The 9,660-nt window shown below is 41.7% G+C and overlaps 1 long non-coding RNA gene across 1 annotated transcript in view; it reads left to right on the top strand.

The window, feature by feature from the left end:
* Positions 1 to 3,537, top strand: part of LOC117955469 — a 6,970-nt gene extending 3,433 nt beyond the window's left edge. Inside the window, exon 3 of the long non-coding RNA XR_004659051.1 lies at positions 3,469 to 3,537. This is a non-coding gene — a long non-coding RNA (uncharacterized LOC117955469). The remainder of the gene's footprint in view (positions 1 to 3,468) is intronic.
* Positions 3,538 to 9,660: the final 6,123 nt, after the last annotated feature.

Raw genomic sequence — 9,660 nt, 5'->3', positions numbered from 1 at the left:
TAAAATCAGCAGGGGTATTAAAACTTATAACAGAGTCTGGGCCTGGGTTGGGTTGCACATTTCCTGAAATCAACAGCAAAAGAACAATTAGACACCTCAGCTTAAGTGATTGGTTGGAGGATTCATTCTTGGAATTTATTTCTAGTACAAAGCTACGAAGGCAGCTTTCAGAAATAGTAAAATTGTCTTGTAAAGCCATGACACTGATCAGACGGGCCAAGTCCACAGCATCAGAGGACAAATAAAAAGGAGGCAGGGGCAGTGATTTAATGTCCGACGTACAAACAGATGCACACGTTCCCCAGCATGTTTTGAGTGTGTTTGGAAGAACTCCATGGGAGTAGTTGATCCAGTGAAGGCTTCCACACATTCCGCTCAAAGGTAGTAAACACAGTACAACAAAGGGCAGCAACATTGTACGTTCAGTTCCTAGCCGACGCATTAGGAATCCGGTCCGGTTTTTCCGGCCTCCTGAGACAGATGACGCTGCGTCACGTCACCCGTAAACAGGAAATCAACCCAATGAAGCAATGCTGTGAAGAAATGTGATTAAAAAATCAGGACTAGCCGGGGTCTAGAACAGCAGGGGTAGAATTTTCAGCAAGCAAAAGACACGGAGGCAAGAAAGAAGCACTTCCCTTTATCGTGAGAAGTTTAGACTCATCAAACTCCAATGGCGTGTCGGCGTTCTAGCTCCGTCGAACCGGATCCGAGTTTCGCACTGACGGGGTGATCCAGGCCCTGCAATGTGCGCTTGCTACATTGACTATTGGTTAAACTGATCAAAGACAGTAACCTAGTTTTACTGAAGAAAGTCCAATATTTTAGAGAAAACAACATCGAGAGACAAATAACATCACACAAACAGAAACGTAGACGAGTAGAGACATGCTGCCATCTTGGATTTGCTGACCAAGCAATTTCACTTGCTAATTGGAAGCTTGTACATGAAGTGTCAATCATTCGTTCTGACAATGGCACAAACTTTGTCGGTGCTGAACGAGAGCTGCGTGAGGCATTAGCAGAGCTGGATCAGTGTCGTATCAATGAAGCAATGATGAGAAAGGGTGTGCAATGGATTTTCAACCCGCCTGCTGCATCCCACCACGGCGGCATTTGGGAGCGTCAAATCCGCACAGTGAGAAAAGTGCTGAGCTCTGTTGTGAAGCAACAGCTCTTAGAAGATGAAGGACTTCATACTCTCCTATGCGAAGTTGAGAGCATCATAAATGGGAGACCCTTTACAATGAACACAGATCATCCTAATGACCTCGAGCCACTGACGCCAAATCATCTGCTCACATTGAAAACACAGCCTAGTCTTCCACCTGGTGCGTTTGTTAAGGATGATGTCTACGCCCGTCGGCGCTGGAGACAAATACAATATATTGCGGATCTGTTCTGGCGAAGGTGGACCCACGAATACTTACCACTTCTGCAAGAAAGGCAAAAATGTCTCGACCTACAAAGAAGTTTCAAGGTTGGAGATGTCGTCCTCGTTGCAGATTCATGCCTGCCAAGAAACTCCTGGTTGTTGGGCAGAATCATGAGGGTGATGCCTGACTCCAAAGGCGTTGTCCGAAGTGATGAAGTTCGGACAAAGACCAGCATTATTCAAAGACCCATAACTAAACTTTGTTTATTACAGGGAGAAGACTGAAGATAAAAACAGAGAATTAGAAATACTTAACAGAGTAGATTGAATAGAAGAGAAATTACCAGTTTTGAATAGTCTGTAAAAGGTATTTGGTTGTTAAAATGTACCAGTTAATGTTTACCTTTAAATACTTTCCTGCTAAAAGTAATTGAGAAGTTGTTAAACGTGGCTGCTAGATGTATTTTGACCTACACCTACATGGAATTACAGTTAATTTATAAGAAAAGTAAAGATCCTAAGTTTTTGTATTTTATGTTTTGATATTTTTTAAGTAAACTATCAAACGAAGAACTTGGGATTCAAGACTTTTATTCACTGCCGTTTTGTGTTGAGTACAAAAGAACTTTGAAGTCCTAAGCTAGTGAGTCAGCTTGTAGCACTCACACTATCCCCTATCTTCTCTTCTATCTTCTGTAAGACAGCCTCTGTGTTAGGTGTATGGCGCTGATGATGACAAAAACAGCTAGTCACGGGAAACACGGGGAGCAGGAATCGGGCGGCCAACCGACGAAACACTAGGCACAGGAGGCGGCCGGACCACCAACAACACACAGGTAACAAGAGTCTCAGGGGTGTCTGACCAAGGCAAAGTTTCTGGGGTGTCAGGCAACAGCACCGGCACTAGAAGACTAGTCAGCATAGACTCTGGGAGTTTGGAAAAAACAAAGACTCTGGGAGGTGGGCCGATGCAGACTCTGGAAGAGCGGACATTGAAGCTTCTGGGAATCTGAACATTAGATGAGAATCTGGACGGTTGGACGTCGGCTGAAAATCAGGATCTGGCATGATGAGGCTCTGGCAGGTGAATCCGCTGAGACTCTGGTAGACTGCTCAGCGTAGACCCTGGGAGAGCGGTCAGCCTAGACTCTGGCCCGCTGCACAGCACCTAGACAGAGGGCTCCAATCCGCCGCACAGCATCAAGGACTCTGTCCGGCTGAACAGCTCCGAGGGCTCCGGCCCACTGCACAACACTGAGGACTCCAGCCCGCTGCACAGCACCAAGGGCTCTGGCCCACTGCACAGCACCGCACCGCCTCAAAGCTACTGGATAGCCCCGGCTCTGGCCTGCCGGACAGCATGGGCTCCGGTCCGCTGGACAGCACAGGCTCTGGGCTGAAGAGAGGTTGTAGTGGAGAATGGTGTTGAGACCCATATTGACCACATCCTCTCTTGTGGCCTCCCTGGTTCCAAGAAACTGTAGCCAGACAGGTCCGTTGAGGTTCTGGAAGCCTGCTTTTTGTGGACTCTGGGATGGGGCACACCACAGGCTTGGGACTGCTGGAAAGCAAGGACTTAGGACTGGAGAGAGGTTGACATTGGACATGGCATCGGGAGCTATGTTGACCTTTACTCTGTCTATGGCCTCCACGTGTTCCAAGGAATATAGCCAGTCCGGTCCTCTCCAAGGACTGGTGTAGGCTTGGTAGCCTACACCAACCCTCCATGAGCTACCTGGCAAAGGCAGGATCCTCCTCATGAATCTCAGAAAAAAAATTCACAAGACACTCATTGACTGATTCTAGTGGGTGAACAAGTGGCACAAACTTCAAAACTTGTGGGTCCATATTTTGGTCGGATCATTCTGTCACGACGAGGCAGGTAGCGAGGCTTGGATCCAGATGCAGACAATTGCATGTAGAATTAGAAATTATTAACAAAACGTAAAACAAAAGTGTCCATGCAACTGGAATGATCCAAAAAGTGAACCAAAACAACAACAGTCCAGGAAGACGAGCAGCAACCATTAAGCACAGAAAAACAGAACGGCATACAGCACACAGAGCAACAGAATGCAATAATCCGACAAGAGTAGAGATGCACCGATTGACTGGCCGGTGACCGGAATTGGCCAGTTTTCACGAGACCGGCCATGACCAGCAAGTCCCCTACTGTATGCCAATTTTATGTCGCTCAAATGCACTCGGGTGCTGCATGTTTAACATTGCGCAACATCAGCACCACACATGCACACGCACTGCTGCTCCATCAGCTGTTTATGAAATGTCAGAAAAGCTGTGCCGAGCAGTCTGCTCTACTGATCTCAGGCAAACGGTCAGTTGCTCTCTCTCCCCTCTGAGGCTGAACAACTGGAACAAGAAAACCACAATCACAGCTACATTATATCATAAAATAGTGATGGGCACACTGACTTTGATAAATTTACTGTTTATCAAACCCCAGAGGAGACAAGAAGCTAATGTTAGCAAACACTGCAGTGACAGTCTCTCATCTGACACCGCTGCAGGAGACGCTGTATATATTCCTCCGATACCCTGTATTAAGGTTGCTTAATGCTGTTTTAAACTCTTTCCAGGTTAGTGGGGATGCGTACCGCTCAAATCCAACATTAAGAATAGAGCAATCTTCCCTTAGCGTTAGTTGCTAAACTGTGTGTAGAATGAGCGGTGACGTTGTATCATCTGTTTCAGGCAACAGCACCCTAGGGTACCGTCCATTTGCTTTGTTCCAAGGAAACCACAAAGTTAGCAGATAAGCCTTTTGGTACTGTTCATAATTATAAAATGACAAATAAAGCAAACTTGCTAAAAGAAAGAACTACACACTTTTTTCAGGTAACGTTTCTGTTAACGTTCAAAAAGACCTGTGTGTGTGTTTTGAGAAATATCTTTATACTGCAAGGCTATTTTTGTTTTATTTTTGTTGTTTATATGTTACTTTATTGCCATTACCTGTTTTCGTACATACAGAAGTTTAGTGTGCTAAATATATCAAATTTGTTTAGTTGGATATTGGATGTGAAAAGAAGACCTTTAGATGTTTGTGAATGTTCCAACAGCGGAATAATTTATATAGTTCTATTTTATAGGCATTGATTATCTGTTAAAAAATGTTCTATGCATAAAGTAGAATGTACTATTAAAGAAAAGACAGAAAATCAATATATGTGTGTGCTCAAAGTGGTAAGTAAATATTAAATCACAATTGGCTAAAATCGGAATTGGCACATCTCTAGACGAGACAAAGACAGGACAGTGACTAAATACACCAGGTAACAAGGACTGACAAGGGACAGGTGTCACAACGGGTGGAACGCATCGGGTGGGGCAGAACAATCAGAATGTAAATGTAAATGTAAATGTGCTGTATTTATATAGCGCTTTTCCAGTCTTAACAACTGCTCAAAGCGCTTTTACATCTACAGGGAACATTCACCATTCACACACATTCATACACTGTGGCCGGGGCTGCCGTACAAGGTGCCACCTGCTCATCAGATAAACACTCACACACATTCACACTCCGGTGCGCAGCACCGGGGGCAACTCGGGGTTCAGTGTCTTGCCCAAGGACACTTCGACAATGACTGCAGGGGCGGGGATCAAACCACCAACCTTCCGATTGGCAGGCAACCGCTCTACCACTGAGCCACAGCCGCCCCCAAGAAAAGGTGGGAAACAAACAAAGACCGGAAGACAAGTGACCAAGGTTGTAACCAAACAGTGGATTACAAAATAAAACAGGAAGTTAATGAAAACAAGCAGAAAACTTGAAACAAAGAAACTTGATACAAGGACAAAAACAGGACAAGAATGGGATATAGCGTTCGGCACAAAGCCCTGTTCATTCCGATGAGAGTGCTCAAAAGCATTGGAGCTCGGGTCTACTGCTTTGACTGGTCAATGACGTCACAATGGACATGCGCACTTGCAACACATTGTGTTGTCGTAGCAACCAGTAGCAACATGCGCGTTCATGTGCTTCTCTGTCGTGTGTCTTACAAGTATAGTTTGCTCTCTTATTACATCCATAATGGCAAACTCATGAACTTGCCGCTTCATTTGAAAAAATTAAATATTAACGTTAAACATTGTGTTTTTGTTGTTCCTGATCATTTACATGCTTATCTAAATAAACAATGTATTAACATTCATCGGAGATGTAATCATTCTATCGCGTTACTTGCTAGGTACTAGTTAGCACTGCAGTCATTGACATCAACAGTCAATGACAATGTTTATTATAACACTTCACGCTGGCATGTATTAATTATTAATGCACATCAAAATAATGGATAGATTTATACCACCAAGGACAAGTAATCTGGAAATGAACTGTAATTAACATTTAGAGAGTAAGTGTTACTGTCGTAAAAATTGGCTTTTTTTCAATGCTGATAAATGTCCTAAGTGCGGTCATCTTTTTCAGACATGATTCCAACTTCAAGAATAGAAACGCACGTTGGAGGCTACGCAGTGCCTGCCACGGCAACTTCAGAAAAAGTGTTTCAAAAATCTTTTCAGCTTGGCCTATCTTCGTCTTGCTCGGGTTACTGCTGCCATTTCCACAGGAAGCATGTACAACGAAGCCCACTTGCGGCAAAATAGAGGCGCACTCCTACAGGTAGTCTTTGTAAAAACCTCGGAATATAAAACTGGTGCACTTTTCCTTTTTGGGTGAATCTTGCATTTCCCCCATGAGTTTCACATTCAAGCCATGGGGGGGGGGAATTATTGTAGCAGCTGAGACCTGTCCTACCACTTGAGGAACACAACACAAGAACATATGGACCAACAAGCATACTAAATAAACATGTTTATTTTTAAAGCAGATTTTAATTTACAGTCAATTCGTCCTTATGAAATGCAATCGCGGCACGGATGTTTTTGAACAATAGACCGACGGTGGTGGAATGCCCTGACACCTAAATTCATTTAAAATGTAGCCTGTAACAGTGACCGCTGGGGTCTATACTAGGAGCTCTCCGTAACAGGAAAATGTGGCCATAAAATGGACCCCGCAGATTCAGAAAAATGCCCCCGCCAGCCAGACTTCATCAGTTGTTGATCCACTACCAATGCACCTGGCCCAACCTTCCCCATCCCCTTTGTCTTACCCCTAGCCCTTGGCCCTCAAAACCTAGTTGTAAGGTCTAAGGGTGAAAACATACCTCTATGAAGGTATGTTTTCATTGGCAGTGAGAATGTGTTGGACACAGAACTGTTACTTTTCCAGCTATGACTGAGCAGTATCATAAGGGGTTCTATTTTAACGATGTCAGCGCACAGCGTGAAACGCCTGGCGCAGGTGCATTAAGGGCGTGCACAAATCCACTTTTGTTAGTTTAACTGTTGGTAAAAGGGTCCGTGCGCCAGGCATGTGGTTCTAAAGGGTTCTACTTATTGTCTTTATTAATGGGGCGGCTGTTACATTAATCATAGGCGTGTTTAAAGCGTAACATACAATCAACCATTCATAGTGTCATTCCATTTTAAACCCAGGAATTTTTGGACCTTGCCGCATTGCTATTATGATGGCAGATTTGTGCATAAGGTGAAAGAGAAAATCATATATGGCACAAGCCCACCAAAACCTCTTCACATTGTTCAATGTTTATTTTTAATCTTTTCCACGTTTGTGTGGTACTTTGTAACAAGCATAATGTGCACGCAATGTGCACAGGCCTAAAACATTTGAGCTGTTAAAATAACAATGAAATGCTGCATTTATCACTTTAGACTAGGTTTTTGTTGGTCAACAGTGTAATCACTTTCCCCTGCCTCAAGATAGCAATACGCCCAGAATGCACCTGAACACACCTCCCTGTAAGACCAGCACGCCGTGGGCCACAGAAAGGCGCAGGTGCCTTTGCTATTTAAACGATGTGTGCGCTGGACGGGAAATTGACAACTGCATCGGTCTTTAACTAGCAAAGACATTTGCGTCGGCTGCAAGATAGGGCCCATATCTTTATGACCTAGTACATAGCACTTTATAGCTCATTTATCTCTTAAAACGTTCATTGCTTTAACTAACGCTCACTTCATTCAAAGATAAATCTAAAAATATCTATTCATTTAAACACAGAACTGGGTTTCTTATATTCTTCCAGATTATTTTAATTATTAGTACAACGGCCAATAAATAACGCACATTAATGCCTGTAAAAGTATGATTTAAAATGGTATAAATAGGATCTTGAAACGTATTCCTACAACTCAGACCCCCCCCCACACACACACACACACACACACAAACACACACACGCAAAATACTGTGCTCCTGGAATGTGGTTAGCTGGTCTTTATCTCTAGGAAACAGATGCATACAATGGCATCCCAAGGGGATTTATGGATAGGTATGTGGGTGTTTGTGGAAAGTCCCTTTATTTTCAGCTTTTAATTTACAAATGATCCTAATACCTGTCCTTTGTATCCTCCATATGCTGCTGCCTTTGTCGCAAATCATGGTTTTGTCTTCTAGACTGTGGAAACGAAAGTTTGATCTTATGAAAAACAAGGGTGTTTGGTTTCACTGAGCTATTGTTTTCACAATAACCTTTCCTAATCTGTTTAAGAATCACAGAAAGATTTATTGCCAGGTAAGTAGCACTTGCTTTGATTGATGGTGCATACATTCCAAAAATATTTAAACATTAGTATGAGATAATCAAACAATAAATATACAAAGAAATAACACATACATATAACTATTAGGGCTGGGCAAGTTAACGGGTCATTATTGCGTTAATTAAATAATTAATTAACACAGACAATTTTTTTTATCGCGCGTTAACGCAGTTTTTATTATTTCTTTATAAATCCAAACCGTCACATCCAAGATTTATCCACTTTATGTCCATAATTCATCGCGTTTTGGCTCATTAATGCTGCTAGCTCGCGGCTCCGTTTCTGCTCTCTGTTGTTTACGGAAGTAAAGCCAATGGAATGCTCATCTATGGGAGACAACAACATCCAAAGAGGATGGAGGCTGAAAGAGGTTAATACTCCCAGTCAAACTGGCTAGGATGCAATCAAAGATGCTGTAGTGCACAAGATAGATATCTACCGTTTTATAGAGGATAATGGCCTCACTGGTTTGAGATTTGACACATATTTATGTTATATATTTGGGCCTTTTTTGAAGAAATGCAAATAGTATGTGCTTTATATGAGTTATAAAGTTTATTATGTTTATTTTTGCATATAGAAGAACTGTTTTAGACACACACATGCTTGTGTAGCATTGCTGTGGGTATAAATAAATGTGACATTATTATGTTGATTATTGGCATAAGTAAATGTCATGAGGGCAAAAGCGTCTGGACTTTCTTTTAAAAAAAGTATGTATTTTGTCATCTGTATAAGTTATGATTATTTCTTCACAGTGTGACTCCCAAGACATATGAGAAGTGATTTTTATAGGTTTTACTGCACTGTCTGTGATATCAATACATATCTGGAAGATTCAAGTTCCTTTTTATTTATTTGTCTTTAAGGTCCTACAACCATTTTTAACAACCAAGTGATCTCATTGCAACCCACATATTCTACTAACCCAGTTTGTCCTGAAAAAAATGATATTCATATCTTGACTGTAGACAACAGGGTTGATGTTTTACAAGCTTTTATATAAAATAAATCCAGACTGACAATGAACTGTAAAAATGGCCTTAGGGTTCAGAGGGTTGAGATGTACACTAAATATTTTATTTAACTGCTATTTTATAAACAAAATGCTGGTAAGTTTTTGCAGAACAAATGTTACGGCACTTTTATTCATATGGCAGAACATTTAAAAAAAAATTACTATATACACTACTTTTGAATTCATTATTTAATTTTGCGATTAACCGCAATTAATCGGGGAAATTATGCAATTAATCGCGATAAAAAATTGTAATCGCTGCCCACCTCTAATAACTATATAGCATTATTAAAGAAAAAGAAGATAAAACATGTTATTTTGATCAGTCATCTCTTCACTTAAAACAACAAGTCTGAATAATGCAAAAACCAGTAAGACTTATTCAATGCGAAATCCTTTAGTACTGGTGGGTAAATTAAAATGTGGAAGGCCAGAGCCAAACTGGCATTAATTTAAAGGTCACCTTGTAAATTTATAAATTCCACATGAGGGCATTTTTAAAACCTCCCTGTTTAGTTAAGTGTTCCCAAGGCTACACTAAAACACAAACTGAAGTGCAACATTTACACAGTTATAGTTTCAGAAAAGAACCAACAGGAATACTTTTTTTCCTGCT

Source organism: Etheostoma cragini, chromosome 13 (assembly GCF_013103735.1).
Source record: "Etheostoma cragini isolate CJK2018 chromosome 13, CSU_Ecrag_1.0, whole genome shotgun sequence".
NCBI lineage: Eukaryota > Metazoa > Chordata > Actinopteri > Perciformes > Percidae > Etheostoma > Etheostoma cragini.
This window is presented reverse-complemented; position numbering and strand designations above follow the sequence as displayed.